Raw genomic sequence first — 15,790 nt, 5'->3', positions numbered from 1 at the left:
CTGATGTTTAAGGCTGAAGTACGCTGAAGTTTACGGCTCTAGAACATTCATGTCAGACTCCCGGACACACACAAAAAATTTGGAAACAATTTGGAAGTAGAAAAAACAACTGAGTAAAAACAAAATAAAAAAGAAGGCAAGATTAAAAACACAAGTGTACTACTAAACGCACTTCTCTCCGTTTGAGAAAAATGTGCAGAGCAATAATTCGTAAGGACCGCCAGCTGGACGTCGACTTAAAGCCCTCTTTTCCAACCTGTTTTCCAGCACGCAATTCCAGCCGGGTTAAGACTGCAAGACAAAAAAAATGTTACTTTTATTTTGTAATGACTAAATGGAGAAAGCAATATAATCTTGCTTTGATAATGCTTTATATAATACCCTATAACGAATATTACACAGGAAGAAACAACAACAACAACAACAATAATAATAATAATAATAATAATAATAATAATAATAATAATAATAATAATAATACCTGCTCAACAGATAACCTGTAAAACTCTCTGTTAAATCAGACTGTCCTTGCGTTTGGAATAAAAGGCTGGTAAGCACAAGGCTCCTGGGAATGATGGAGCCAACATGATTTATTGTTATGGAGAATCATGGAGAGCTACTGCAGACCACGATAGGAACATAAAAATATAACACACGCGTAATACAGTTACACACAGCCGTGATTTATACGCGCGTTTATGATGAGAAAACGGTGCAATTAACTTCTACACACTGTGCGCTTGTGTGTAAATAACCGTTATATGCAAAGGAATGAACTAAAACGTTCAAGGGAAATTAACGCCTAGGTGCAATGATTTCCTAATTATTTTTTATTAAAGTTTTAACAAAAAAACTCATTTAAAATGTGAGTTTATTTTTTGAACAACATTTATTATTATTATTATTATTATTATTATTATTATTATTATTATTATTATTATTATTATTATTATTATTAGTAGTAGTAGTAGTAGTAGTAGTAGTAGTAGTAGTAGTATTGGTCCTGGCCAAAATACCGTCACACACACACACACACACACACACACACACACACACACACACACACACACACACACACACACACACACACACACAGAGATTTATTTATTAAAAGAAATATAATTAATAAACCATAGAACTGCATTTTGAAGGATAAAAGATCTGATTTTTAGAAGAAAAACCGAATTCATTCAGACCCTCAGTGTAAACCTCAGAGCTCTGACTCGGCTTTCAGTCTTGCCAAATACATCAACTAAAATAAAACCACTACACTATTTCCTGGCCACAGAACTCTCCATTCGAATGACATTTATATATTTATTATCTTTTTTCTTTTTTTTTTTTTTTAAAGACACTATATAAAGTACATATATTTATTTGATGCTGTTTATTTTTCTTCCCCTTTAGTACCACCTGCTGATTGTGGAGTCTTCATATGCTCGTGCGCATGCGTACTCCTGCCCCTGGCGTCGGAGGAACAAAAATGGCATTGGCTTGTTTGTTTCATCCTTAAAACGGAAATCATTTGCAAGAAAATTACAGGCCCCAAGAGGGGGTGGCTTTTTGGCATACTAATTTTGTTAGACTTTAGTCTCCCGTGGACCCAAGAAACGAAGGACAGACAGCATTAATGAGGGAGACAGAGTTTATAGCTCATTCTCTCTCACCTGGACAGAGCAGAAGAAAAAAAAGTGATGGGGATTTAAATGATTTCAAAATCAGTTGGTTGTTGTAATGAATAAATATTTGTCGAATTTGATTGAAACATATTTAAATTGTTCATTATAATTCATCATAAATGTCCCCAATCTAACTGGACATTAAACATCTTTATAAACCATCTTAATAAACATTATTTTTATTTTTAAATTTTTTTTTGAGCAAGAGTTAGATCAATAAACACGGAATTATGTCGTGTGTGGCTTCTAAACTCCAGGAAATCCTCTAAACCCCTGAAGATCTATTGTAAGGGACACAAATGAGGAGAAAAGATCTTCTACAGATCAGAAACACCAAATGTCACTTCAAGCGAAAAAGAAAGAAGAACTGGGTAATATTAATAAATAATAATAATAATAATAATAATAATAATAATAATAATAATAATAATAATAATAATAATAATAATAATAATAATATTTTTTCCTACGTTACACCAGTGGTATCCTATATGGACGAAAAATAAAATAAGCAGCATGAACAATATGAAAGATCCAGGCTTTGCTAAAGGAGAGAGAGAGAGAGAGAGAGAGAGAGAGAGAGAGAGAGAGAGAGAGAGAGAGAGAGAGAGTGTGTAGTGAGAGAGAGAGAGAGAAAGAGAGAGAGAGAGAGAGAGAGAGTGTGTAGTGAGAGAGAGAGAGAGAGAGAGAGAGAGAGAGAGAGAGAGAGAGAGAGACTTTGCACCACTAAGCTCGGTGGGACTGATTTTAAGTGACCACATGGAGGGAAAATCAAAAGAGATTACCAGCAGGGGGCGGCACCATGTCGCTTCTCTGCCCCACCCCTCCTGCACTGGAGTGACTGCTTAAGCTCGACTCTCACTGCTCTACCTACTACACCGAGAACACCTGCCATATTTACCTTTCCAAGTTAATTGGCATTTCAGTGCTCCAGAATCTAGGCTAACCCTGCCTGGGCTTTTCATTAGCCCATTACTCTGCACCGTTATAGGTCTGGGTAGAATAATTAGGATTAGGTTTTGCATATTTAGGAGATTTTTGTCCACCGTAAAGACAAAGCATGTCATGAAGCCTAAACTGGGAACATATATTAAATTTAAAATATATTCTGAATGTATTTTTAGCAAAACTTTGACTCATTCAACTGCAGAGTCATTCAAGTAAAAACCTTATTCCAAGTCTTATCAAGATTATATTACTACTATTATTACTATCACTGCCAACACCACTGCCATACTACTACTACTACTACTACTACTACTACTACTACTAATAATAATAACAACAACAACAACAACAACAACAACAACAACAACAACAACAACAACAACAACAACAATAATAATAATAATAATAATAATAACAGATTTTTTTTTACAATTAAGAATTCTTTTTGTGTGTATATGTATTATTCATATTCATATTCATATATATTATTCAATTACATCCTGATTTATAATATTATATGTCATGTGTATTCATAGTGTTATTTCCATACAATAGATTTATTGCTAAAGTTTCACAAATATACATTATTTCAGAAATCACTGCATTATTGTGTCTGTCTTTAATATCTGTTCCATTAGCCACTGGATCTGAATTATTTTAAGGTTATTTTAATGCCAAAATATTTATTTATTTATTTATTTATTTATTTATTTATTTATTTATTTATCAATGTACACTTATTTGTTTTATTTATTAACACTTTATTGCCTGATTTTAATTTATTATTTTCTTGTCTTAATTTATTAATGAGCTTTTTTGAGATATTATTTTGGGCCTTGAGATATCATTCCAAGTTTATTTTTACTAATTATGGTCAAAATAGATTTTATTTGTGTCCTCAGTTAAAAACATACTTGCCTCAGAGTTAAGTATTTCATGGTTGTGAAAGAGATCTTGGGAAACGCTACAATTCTTGGCATCATCGCATTTCTTTATGGACACACTGTATTAGGAAAGTATAAATAAACGAGTTGTTTTGTGTGAATAACACACACAATTAGGAGTTTCGAGTCACACTGGTGTGATTCATGTCACAGAGCTGTGGTGTGAAATACAGTATATGCAAACAAACCCTGAAGATGCTTTTGTTAGCTCTGACACTGTTCATGGTGAGTGACGGAGGGAAGAGCACTACAACATGACCCTCACGTCAAGTTCTTTGTTCACGTGCTAGCTGTCATATTTTGAATTTCCCTCCCACGAATTCCCACATCGCAATATGTGCCGCTTATCAACACGTTTACAGACGGCGTGGTGAGTCACACGTCTATTTCAGTTCGATAGTCCGCTGATTAGCTGGATGCAGCAGATATGGCTTGAACATATGTGTCATCGCCCTGCTCACACTGTTATGGTGTAACCAAGGTTGAGCTTAATTACCGAATGATGTTGTAATAGCAAGCCGTCAAATTGAAGGCCTTTTGTTTCACCACCTCTTGATGGATAGACAGCAGAACTTTTTTCCCTCTTTCTGTTGTTAATGCCACTTGCATGTCTGCAGAAGTCTCCACATGCCGACTGTGTGAACATCTCAAGGGGAAGCCGCAGCTCGAGAGCTCGCCATATGTGGCCTAGCAGTTAGCTTTTATGTCACAATATTTTCAGGATCACAGATTTAAACAGATTGGAACAAATGAAGGTGATAATGCAAATGTCTTATGGGTTCTTTATGGTGGAGGCGATTAAAAAAGAACAGTTTATACAGAATTACACAAAAGCCTCTGACTACGGCAAGCTTAATTGCATTCAAAGCCAGTTCAATTTCGGCATCGCTGTTGTAAAGCGAGGACAGTGTGTCAAGAAGATTAAAAAGAGAGTCAAGCGTAGGCTGGAAAAAAGGGAGGGGTGGGTACAAAATAAAGAGGAAATAAGCTAAAATTTAATAATGTGCCGGACCACCTCTTGTGCTAGTACAAGCATGGCATCTGTGTCAGAGTCTGTTAATTAACATCAGTGTGTTCCTCATCGGCACTTTGCTTCCTGTCCTCCAGAAACGGCCCAACCCAGTGACATTGTGCGACTGGGGAAACTCTGTATGTGTGTGTGTGTGTGTGTGTGTGTGTCTGTGTGTGTGTGTAGTGGGGGTGTTAGTGTGATAATCTCTCTCATTATAATTTCAGTCTGGAACCCACCGAGAGAGTGGTACATAGTGGAGATTGTGTGTGTGTGTGTGTGTGTGTGTGTGTGTAGGAAGGGAGGACAAAGCAACTTATCATTATGTATTTCCCTTTACACCCTCCACCCAACCCCATTGTGGCCACAGAGTGTGTAGAGTTTTAAGGCCTGTGTTTGGTGTGCGTCTGGTTAGATGTCTACAGAGAATATTACAATCACTTCATCGTGGTTTCTATCATCCTGCACTCTTCTGTATATGACATGAACAGGCTGGGATATATTCAACAGTTCTGCAGCACAAAATGTGTAGAAACTATGTTCAAAATGACTTTGTGTGTGTTTGTGTGTGTGTGTGTGTGTGTGTGTGTGTGTGTGTGTGTGTGTGTGTTTGTGTATTAGTTGAGTTATAACAAATAATTATATGACAAAGAATGAAAACGATTACAATGCAATTTTTGCTTAAGATCCAGGAGAGAATCTGTAAAAATATAAAAACATTTATTTATTTATTTCTTTGTTTGCTTGTTTGTTTGTATGTATGTCTATTTATTTATTTAGGTTTGCAGTATGCTTATTTTTCTTTCTTTCTTTCTTTCTTTCTTTCTTTCTTTCTTTCTTTCTTTCTTTCTTTCTTTCTTTCTTTCTTTCTTTCTTTCATTCATTCTTTCTCTCTCTCTCTCTCTCTCTCTCTCTCTCTCTCTCTCTCTCTCTCTCCCCCTTAAGTGGTAAGCATAGATTTAGATACATTAATACATTTTTTGAAAGAAAACAACAACATTAATAATAATAATAATAATAATAATAATAATAATAATAATAATAATAATAATAATAATAATAATAATAATATGCATTTATAAGTTGCTTGGTTAAAAATAGGGACTTTTAATTTCAAAATTGTTTAAAATATATAACAACAATAACAATACCAATACCACAGCAACAATGGCAACTATGCTATTTACAATATACATATAATTGACTAACTATTATTATTATTATTATTATTATTATTATTATTATTATTACTATTGTTATTATTTATTTATGTATTTATTTATTTATTTTTATTTCAGAGCGATCTACTACGAGCATTGTGAATCGCACCACACCTGAATCGTGCATTAGAGAACACAGCTCACACGGTTGACTGAAACCCGCTGCTAAATGAGCACCTATAATAAACACCGCTTTATAGATTTTTGGCTTTGTTTTGAAAGGAAATTGAAGCATTCGAGTAAACTTGCCAAAATGTGTTTACAGGTGCTAATTTTCCAGAATACATTCTATTGTGTCAGATAGCTGACTGTGAAAGCTCTGTTAATACAGTCTGGCAGGGGGCACGGCCAAAAAAACATCAAAACAAACTGCCAGCCAATCAAACACACACACACATAAATTAACCAGCTAACCAGATCACTTTGATGAAGTTCATGGCAACACAAACAGGGTTTCTGGTAATGCTCAGAGCGGCTTTAACAAAGATAACGTAAGATGCTAAGTCTATTTTAAACTATTTATCATAAGACCGTAAGGAAACAAAGTCGGGGAAACTCGGCTAATTCGCAGTCTCTTAGTGCTCATTAAGAGTTTTATGTTACACCGCTTAATTATACACATTATAGATTTAGCTTCATTTACACACAAGTTAAACACATCCCTATTGTACACCATAACAAATTCCCCTACATTTAGCATTCCACAAATGGAAAGATAACATTTGGCATATTTATCACGAAACTCATCTGATGTCCTCGGACGTAAATCATTGTTGTTGCTAATGATTGATCGTCTCACATGCTGAGCAGAATTCAATCAGAAGTGAAATATCACTTCACGACTAGCACTCAGGTTTTGATAAAGGGAGGTTGTAGCGCTGACTTCAAAACAACATCATTTATATGAGCTATATATTATGTTCGACTTAGGAACGTTTTATTTATTGAGATCCATTTTGCAATATTGTCATGCAGCTTTGCGTAAAAATTTCATAAAGCAGGATGGATGATGAGTTTTAATATATATTTATATATATACAGTATGTCTGTGTATGTATATATGTATATAGACAAGAGACAGAGACAAACATTTATTCTGATTTGTTTTTGTTTTCTTATGTCATCATTTAAAAGTTTACATCAAGTATATTTTCTCATGGTTGTTCTCTTCTTAGTAAACAGCATTGAAAAAAGATGAAAGTGAAGTAATGAACGAGCGACTGTATTATTTTACATAAGACATCATCCTCGACATCACACGCTGCTCAGCTGGAAATGTTCTCTTTAAACGTTTCTTGGGGGAAATCAGGATTTGAAAGTCAGTAAATTATTTTTAATGGTCACAAAAATAATAGGCCATTTTCCAAATGATGTACCATGCGGCCCTGCGATCATCAGGACGCCGTATTCGCCTCCCTGTCGATCAGATAATTTGCAGTGCAGCGCACCTGGTGAGATTTGCAGAACGCTGAGCTCTGGAGGCACGCTCTGAACTGGGAAACGAGAACAAACAATTTACGGACTATTTTTTCTTCTTCTGGCGATCGTACAATTACCGGTTTCATTTCAAGCGTGTGGAAGATGCTATGTTTTATAATAAAAACAAAAGTAGGTCCAAAATGGCTGCCTGACTTTCTTTACAGACAACGTCGTGCACAAATTCAAATCGTCTTTTCGGCTTTGAGGATTCTAGTGGTGATTCTTCTCCCAAGAACTGGCATCGGATGATAAAAGGTATAAGTCTGTAGCCCAGCAGATTTGGGATTGGTAATAAATGGTAAAGAAAAGAAAAAAAAAAAAAAAAGAAGCAAATCAACCGAGCACAGCGAGTATCTCATACAAGTCGGATTATGGCACGTCCCCTCCTGTTTTCCATGCCTACTGATTTTCAAACGGAAACCAGGAGCGCTTGTGTGAGTCCAGGCTGAGGAAAAGCTTATCCAGCTGGCAGAGATGGTTATCTCAGATAGTTTTTTTTTTTTTTCTGGCTGTGCTCAGTGGTGGTTGTTGTTTAGTGGTGGTGATGGTGATGTTAGTGGAGGTGGTTGTGGTGGTGGTTTGTGACACAGAGGATACCAAAAGCTGGCTACTGAAGGGTGTGGTGTTTTGATGACCTGCTGGAATATAAAAAAAATAAGAATAAGAATAAATGAAGAGAAAAAAAATTAATAAAGGAGAAGCCGGAATGGAGTGTGCGTTGGAGGCACCGCACCGTACCTCGGCACTAATTTTAGGGTAGGGGTCTGCACGAAGTGTGCAAGCGTGCTGTTGCTATGGCAACAACCAGCCTAGTGCAGTTCTGTGCCATACTTGCCCCCCTTCTGCCCCCCGATCATTAGTCAAGGCCGCCGCCATTTCATATCATATCTCACTGACTTGCTGAATCTTACTGTGGCGCTGCAATGAGACTTCATTTCAAATTCAAATCAAATAACTTTACTCACACATAGTTAAGTCTGGGGGTTAAATTATTCACAAGGTTTTAACCCTTTAAACCTCATAGGATGAGTCAGAAGAGTTTATGAGTCATAATTATACCACAGTAATACTATTATTATTATTATTATTATTATTATTATTATTATTATTATTATTATTATTATTATTATTATTATTATTATATTAAAATTCACAGGGACATGTCAACAAAATCTGATGCAAAATCTGAAAATAAATGCATTATTTTACAAAAGAATGTGTCATTAACATGGTGATATTTTCTTATCGTTTTCAGTGATATTTTAAATGAAAGAGACTTTTATTTATGTATGGAAGCATTCTCCAGGTTCAGAGCTTTGTAAGAGCCTGGAAGATTTCCATCACAAAACTTTTCTGATATCTGATATCACTGTTATAGCATTTATGTTCTTATATTTTGCTGAGAAAAGCATCAGCACAAAGTGGATCACTCTTAAGCAATAATGAACCATTTCTTGCCTGAATGGTTGTGGTCTCTTCCAGGATGACTCTGCGCCATCCTAGATTTAGGCGAGGATGAAAATGGTATATAAAAGGTTTGTGTACATCATTGTGTATGATGGTGTTTATTCTCACCCGAATGTTTGGAGGAATATGTTGGCGTGAAGTCTCAGACAGCGTCTTCACCCCAACATCAGATCACCAGCTGAGGGAAAATCTTTAGGATGAACGGTTTTGCACAGTTCACCCAAAAATATAATTAAAGTTCAGAGCTTTGTCTTTGGGGACAGAACTACTACTACTACTACTACTACTACTACTAATACTACTATACTACTATACTACTACTACTACTACTACTACTACTAATAATAATAATAATAATAATAATAATAATAATAATAATAATAATAATAATAACATTTCAATTCAATTTGATTTGTATTCCACTTTTACTAATGCACATTGTCTCTGTTTTTTTTTTTTTTTTTTGTTTAAATTCATTTGTTTTTATCCCAATTTATCCATAATGATCAAGCCTGAGGCAACTGTGGTGAGGAAAAACTCCCTTAGATGGAAAAGGAAGAAACCTTGAGCTAGAACCAGACTCAAGAGGGAACCTCATCCTCATTTGGGTTATAATAAATAATGTAATTTCTACAGACATATACAGTCAATTTGGAGATGCATAACAAGGAGCTCCAGAGCAACCCATAAATTAGCTCATCGTCTGAGTTCATTATGGATTCAACACCAACTCCTCCATGCTGAAGCCTTTAAATGCTCAACAATGGAGATACAACGTGTTATTTTGTGTATTGATGAAGAGGTTGTTCTCTTCAAAGTCCTCATAGGTTTGGCAAATTTTCTTTGAAGGTCCAAAATCTTCATGAAACCAAACACAACTGGAGCTGGCACCATATCTATATGCCTTGGGTAAAAAAAAAATATTAACAATAATAAAACTAATAATCGGGACTAGTAAAACTCTCAGGACTAGTAAAACTCTCAGGACTAGTAAAACTCTCAGGACTAGAGAGTTTTATTAAAAAAAAAAAAAAAACCTCTTAGGACTAGTCAGTGGGTCAAGTTTAATGAGCTTAACTAGCATGACCATGACAGTAGTTACATTCCCATACATTTAATTCAAATATCAATAAAGTATATATACATTGTCAGCAGAATATGTAACAAGTAATGTTTATACTGCTTATAACTCTGTGATAGAAAAAAAAATACACACACACACACACACATACACACGCACACACACACCTCACACTCACACACTTCACACACATCTCACAAACCTCATACACACACACCTCATACACATCTCACACACACCTCACACACCTTGTATATATCTCATATATATATTTGTGTTTATTTTAATAAAATAATAAAACACACATAGTTGTATGTTGTAATATTTTAATGTACTGATCATTTCATTTGCTTGAAAAAAATTACGTGTCTCATAAATACACTCTACATATATCATAAACGGGAAGTGGTGGCTCAAGAGGTTAAAGGTCAGGGTTCAAGCCACAGCACTGCCAAGCTGCCACTGCTGGGCAATTGAGCAAGGCCCTTAACCCTCTCTGCTCCAGGGGTACTGTATCATAGCTGACCCTGTGCTCTGACCCCAACTTCCTCAGCTGGGATATGGAAAGAATTCCACTGTGCTGTAATGCATATGTGGCCATATAATAAAGACTTTTTCTTTTTTTTTTCTTTTAATCACACTGCGTTTAACTCATGACGCATAAAAATGCATCTCAAATGTCATCCAATGTGTTTATATCTTCTTAAAAGGAGTTATTGTCATTCTGATGTTGATTAGCTATATCAGTGTCTATTGTGTTAGGAATGTAATCATGTGTTATGAATGCTTATAACATGTTATGAATGTAGTCCCAAGTCAATATACATATAAAGGATTTGTTTTTGCCGTGAAAGAACAAATAAATGATTACAACAATGTGTATAAAGTGTTATGAATGCATTATACCATGCTGTGAATATCTTTATAAATCAATATACTGTGTACGAACTTTTATCATTATACATATCTGTTGGCTTTATAAAATGATTAACTGCCATTTTTGGCATTTTCTTTATTCATAACAGCACAAATAAGAACATGTATTGTACAAGATTGTATATAAAATGTTATTTTGAAATTCTTTAGCTAAAAGAAAGTAAATAAATTATGCGTGCTAATACAGCAGCGTACAGAATATAATGTGTTAAGAATGCATTATAGCATGTTATGCATTATAGCATGTTATGATATGTTCGTCTTTACGAATCGTTAAACTGAGCTTTATACAACATTTATGTGCTACTACTAATAAAACAAAACAAAACAAAAAAAAATGAATAATAACAACACATTCACAAATAATGGCAGTTAGAACATTGTGTGTATCTGAGAGAAAAAAAAAAAAAAACAACAGTAATGTGTGTCTCCATTCAGTTGCGCTCTTGGATGTGTCAGCAGCTGAACACGATCAGCAGTGGACCTGATGTTCAGATCAAAGCCTGACTACTGTCTGTCCTCCCCGTCACTCTGCCTTTTGTATTTATAGACTCGCTATTCTCTCAGCACAATGGCCTCCATATCAAACATTTTAAATGATGCTTGAAATACCAGTCACTTGACTTTGATGTCACAGGCAATTAAATCCAACCTTCCCCTTTCCCGGTTAATAACAGCAATCTTTCCCAGTCTAGTGCCTAATTAATATGTGCTATTTGTCACTTTGCAGTGACACATGTATTTCAGAGGGAGAGTCGCAGAGAGGACAATAGCGTAAGACGGGTCGAGCTCTGTCATTAGAAAGCCAGCCGTCACTCGTGTTTCCTCTTTTCCTGATCCGAGCTGTCGTTCTGTCTTCCTGTCGGATTACACTGGAATCCCACTAGCAGGGAATGTTGTCTCATGGTGAAATTGGGTCAGACATACCTACATACATATTTCTATGAATAAATCTTTGAAATTTAATAATTCATTTTTTGTTATTTGTTCATAAAACATTTCCCGTTTTGACAAACATGTTATTTTTCTAATTAAAAAAAAAAAAATTCACCTTTGAGCATTTTTATTTTGGGGACGCTCAATTGCCTAAACAATATGATGCCTCATTTCAAAATCAAATTGTTTTTGCAAAGCTGATGGGACGTGGTTTGTTTGCATATTTCGATAAAATGAGCCACACCGTTATCATCACCAGTTTGACAATAGCAGAAATCGACGCTCCACTGGTCTGGAGAAGGCACTCGTAACAGCCCGTCATTATTCTAACTGGTCTCTGTAAACATATCTTATATGACAATAGAAGCATTTCCATCATACACTTTTATGTACGTTTTCTTTTAGGTAATTCGTACGTTATCTTGATTTCCTTTGCTCGCATGTGGAGACGTTCCAGTGGGTAGGATTTATGTCAATTTAATAAAAGTGCTGTAAGCTATAGGCCTGAACGCATAGATTATTAGCATAATCCAGGACGTCTTTGAAATGTGAAAGGCATTAATGCGAGAGCCGTGAGTGACGATCGTTGGACTGACTCGGCAATTAGAGCCACGTATGTGTGTCTTGTCAATGGCAATTTCAGCAGTTACACAGCAGGTGGGAAAGCAACATTGCGGACAAATTAGCGATAGCGAGATATGACCAGCAGGCATTTCCACGTCCTGTACTTTAGCAAAACCCATGCGTTTAGACGAGCAGTGGAATTTCAATCGCTGGCACAGGTTCTTGAACAACAATGCCAGCGCTGAAAAGAAGTCCTTTCCCCTTTCACACACACACACACACATAGACTGGTAAAGAATGGCGTTTATTCTGTGCTGATCCATCTAATGTACCATGTAGTGCAGTACCACTAGCGTTTTATGCCACACTGGAAGAGCCAATTAATTTACATAATTCTGTGCACCGTTGCCATGACTCTGAGTCAGGAAGGGGGCGCCGCAGTCATCACGCCTGGGTCACGTGACTCTCATTCCGATTCATCTTCGCTCTTCAATTAATTACACTTATGACAAGCTGAAGCCCGTGGCCACCCGTAGGCCTCGCTGATACACTCCTGCATGTCCAAAATATCCTCCTGCTTTAACCGAACACCTTCGCATGCAGCCCCCGCGCCTTAGGCGGAATAAAATTAATATTTTGTTTCCCATCTGGAAGACTCAGTAAAATTAATGAGGGAAGGAGGCCTGTAGCGAGAGCAGAACTCAAGGATCAATCTGTGTGTGCACGTGCAGAGGCGAGGAAGTGGTTATGGGTTTTGTAAGGCACGTAGGTGGCCTCGGCATGCCCAAAACCTCCCTGCGCCTCCTCAAGGCTTCTGCAAATGAGCGATTACTCGCTGTCCTGATTTCAGCTTAGTGAAACACACTGACACATTCGATTGCTTTACTTCACTGATTTAAACATATTTTCAGTCACCAGAGTTACAAAAATTTGCCTGGTCGTTTATGCCGTCCTACTGATATGACATTTGCAGACATGTGGAGGAAATTTCAACACAACCTGTACGAATAAATAACTTCAATCCTAGCTATGAAACATACAACATACTGTACACATCCCTACATACACTAAACACTTTAGGGCTTGGACCAGGTTTAACTATCTTGAAATATAATCATTACAATTAATTACATTTTATTTGTTTGATTTAATATCTTATGCAGGGGGCACGGTGGCTTAGTGGTTAGCACGTTCGCCTCACACGTCCAGGGTTGGGGGTTCGATTCCCGCCTTGTGTGTGTGGAGTTTGCATGTTCTCCCCGTGCCTCGGGGGTTTCCTCCGGGTACTCCGGTTTCCTCCCCGGTCCAAAGACATGCATGGTAGGTTGATTGGCATCTCTGGAAAATTGTCCGTAGTGTGTGATTGCGTGAGTGAATGAGAGTGTGTGTGTGTGCCCTGTGATGGGTTGGCACTCCGTCCAGGGTGTATCCTGCCTTGATGCCCGATGACGCCTGAGATAGGCACAGGCTCCCCGTGACCCGAGGTAGTTCGGATAAGTGGTAGAAAATGAATGAATGAATCAATGAATGAATATCTTAGGCTATAAACATCCTTTTATCTGGGGAATCTTTTATAGGTTGTGAAATATTTCCATTCTTGCATGAAGTTCATTTTCGCATTTTAGTTAAAATATTTAAAATGTTCCAGAAGTCGAGAGGAAGTTGACTTGTATCGTTCTTTTATTGTTATTTTGAATGACATTCTGATTTTGACTCATTTGGAAATCAAATCTACTTCACATACATGATGCCTTTATGCCTTTAGCCTAGATGCTAGTATGCTAACACGTATGCTACTCCCAGTTCGCCTACTGATACTATGCGCTAAAAGTATCTACTCTTTTGTTGGGAAGAAAAAGTACATACTTTAGAGAGTGTAGAAACTTTTTAAAGAGTATCTAAGTACACGAACACAAGAGCATCGTTGCTTAGTTACACACGTTGTCACCACAAACAAGCTAATTTCTGAATTTCAGCTTTTTTCCTATGTTTAGAGATAAATTCACCTTTACAATGCGTTTAACTAGTGTTAACTCTCGCAGTGTTCGCTTATAAGCCCGTAAGCAGTAATTCAACATTATGAGTCAACATATAAAAGTTAATTCTTATTACACTTTAAAGAGCGAACTCAACATTAGATCCGACACTGTAGGTGTTGGGTTAACAGATAGAACGCGTTCATGTCGGTGAAGAGCTGAACATCTGGGCTGTACAGCTTGCAGCAGTGAGTCGTACATGGAGGCAGCACAAAGCATGGCGTGATGCCCACTTCTGCACGAGGAGAGACGCTGCGCCCTCAATCTTCACCCTACAAGAGCAATAAAGCGTCGCTGCGAGCACTAGCGTGGCTTTCATTTATTTTATTCATACGTTACTATCGTTTGTGTGCTGGGATTTCATAAGAATCCACAGAAAATAAATAAATAAATAAATAAAAAAATAAATAAAAAAGAAAGAAAGAAAGAAAGAAAGAAAGAAAGAAACAAACAAACAAACAAACAAACAAATACATTAATAAATAAATTAATTAATAAATTAATTAATATTTTTTACACAATAAAAATAGTTCCAAAATCATGATCTTGTATTTTTTTATTTTATTTTTTAATTTTAATTTTTTTTTTTTATTATGGCATGCAGCCGATTATTGATTCCTTTAGCTGTACGTTGCAAACTATTGAGATGTTAAACATGCTGATAAAAAGCTCTCTATATGCTAAACACCTCAGCGTGTCTGGGCTCATAATGTTTTTGACACTTTACACTGACCTCATTTACCCGTCACGTCAGTCATAATAATTAGCCTTAAATGTTGATAAATGATGATAAATTCCCCCGGTGACACCACTGAATATTAATGAAAAGGTGTTAGGGCTTCGTTCGGCTGCAGCTCAGGCTCACATTGTGCAGGAGAAAATCCACCGTGAGGCCGAGCTGGACTTGGGTTAAGTTGTAAGATAGATAACTTTATTTAATTTTTATTAAACATACATTTAATTAACTGTTTTGTAAATTTTTTTTTTTTTTGGATTTTTTTTTATTTACCTTACAGTATAAGCCGCACCTGAGTTTGTTTAAATTTACTGCGTGTGTAAAAAGTCTAATAAACTTTAATGAATTAAATTACATTTTAATAAAGATTTTATTTTTATTTTCAACTGAAGCTTAAGAATCGAAACACAATTCATTATTTATGATCCAGTTCAATGAAAAGAGGAAGAAAGTGATAGAAAACCAGACAAAAAATGAAGAAACATAACCGAATTATGACAAAAGTAATGGCACCCTGTGGAGGAGGGAGGGTTAGCGTGTGTCTGAGGTAGCTGATGCATTGCAGTAGCTGAGTATCGGATGGTGATCTTTCTCTCCCTAGAAGATGTTCGTATTCTAAAATATATTTTGCATTTGAGTTTGTGTAAAAAGTTTCACACACTAACCCTTAACTGAGTAACAAGAGTTATGGTGACTTTATACATGAATTATACCTTCAAGTTTAAATCACGGGGGGCACGGTGGCTTAGTGGTTA

At 36.2% G+C, this 15,790-nt stretch overlaps 1 pseudogene; it reads left to right on the top strand.

Moving 5' to 3' along the window:
• Positions 1-15,790, top strand: part of LOC132845434 (trichohyalin-like) — a 65,111-nt pseudogene that overhangs the window by 32,234 nt on the left and 17,087 nt on the right.

This window comes from Tachysurus vachellii, chromosome 5 (assembly GCF_030014155.1).
Source record: "Tachysurus vachellii isolate PV-2020 chromosome 5, HZAU_Pvac_v1, whole genome shotgun sequence".
Lineage (NCBI taxonomy): Eukaryota > Metazoa > Chordata > Actinopteri > Siluriformes > Bagridae > Tachysurus > Tachysurus vachellii.
The sequence above is the reverse complement of the archived record's forward strand: the minus strand, read 5'-3'. Positions and strand labels throughout refer to the sequence as shown.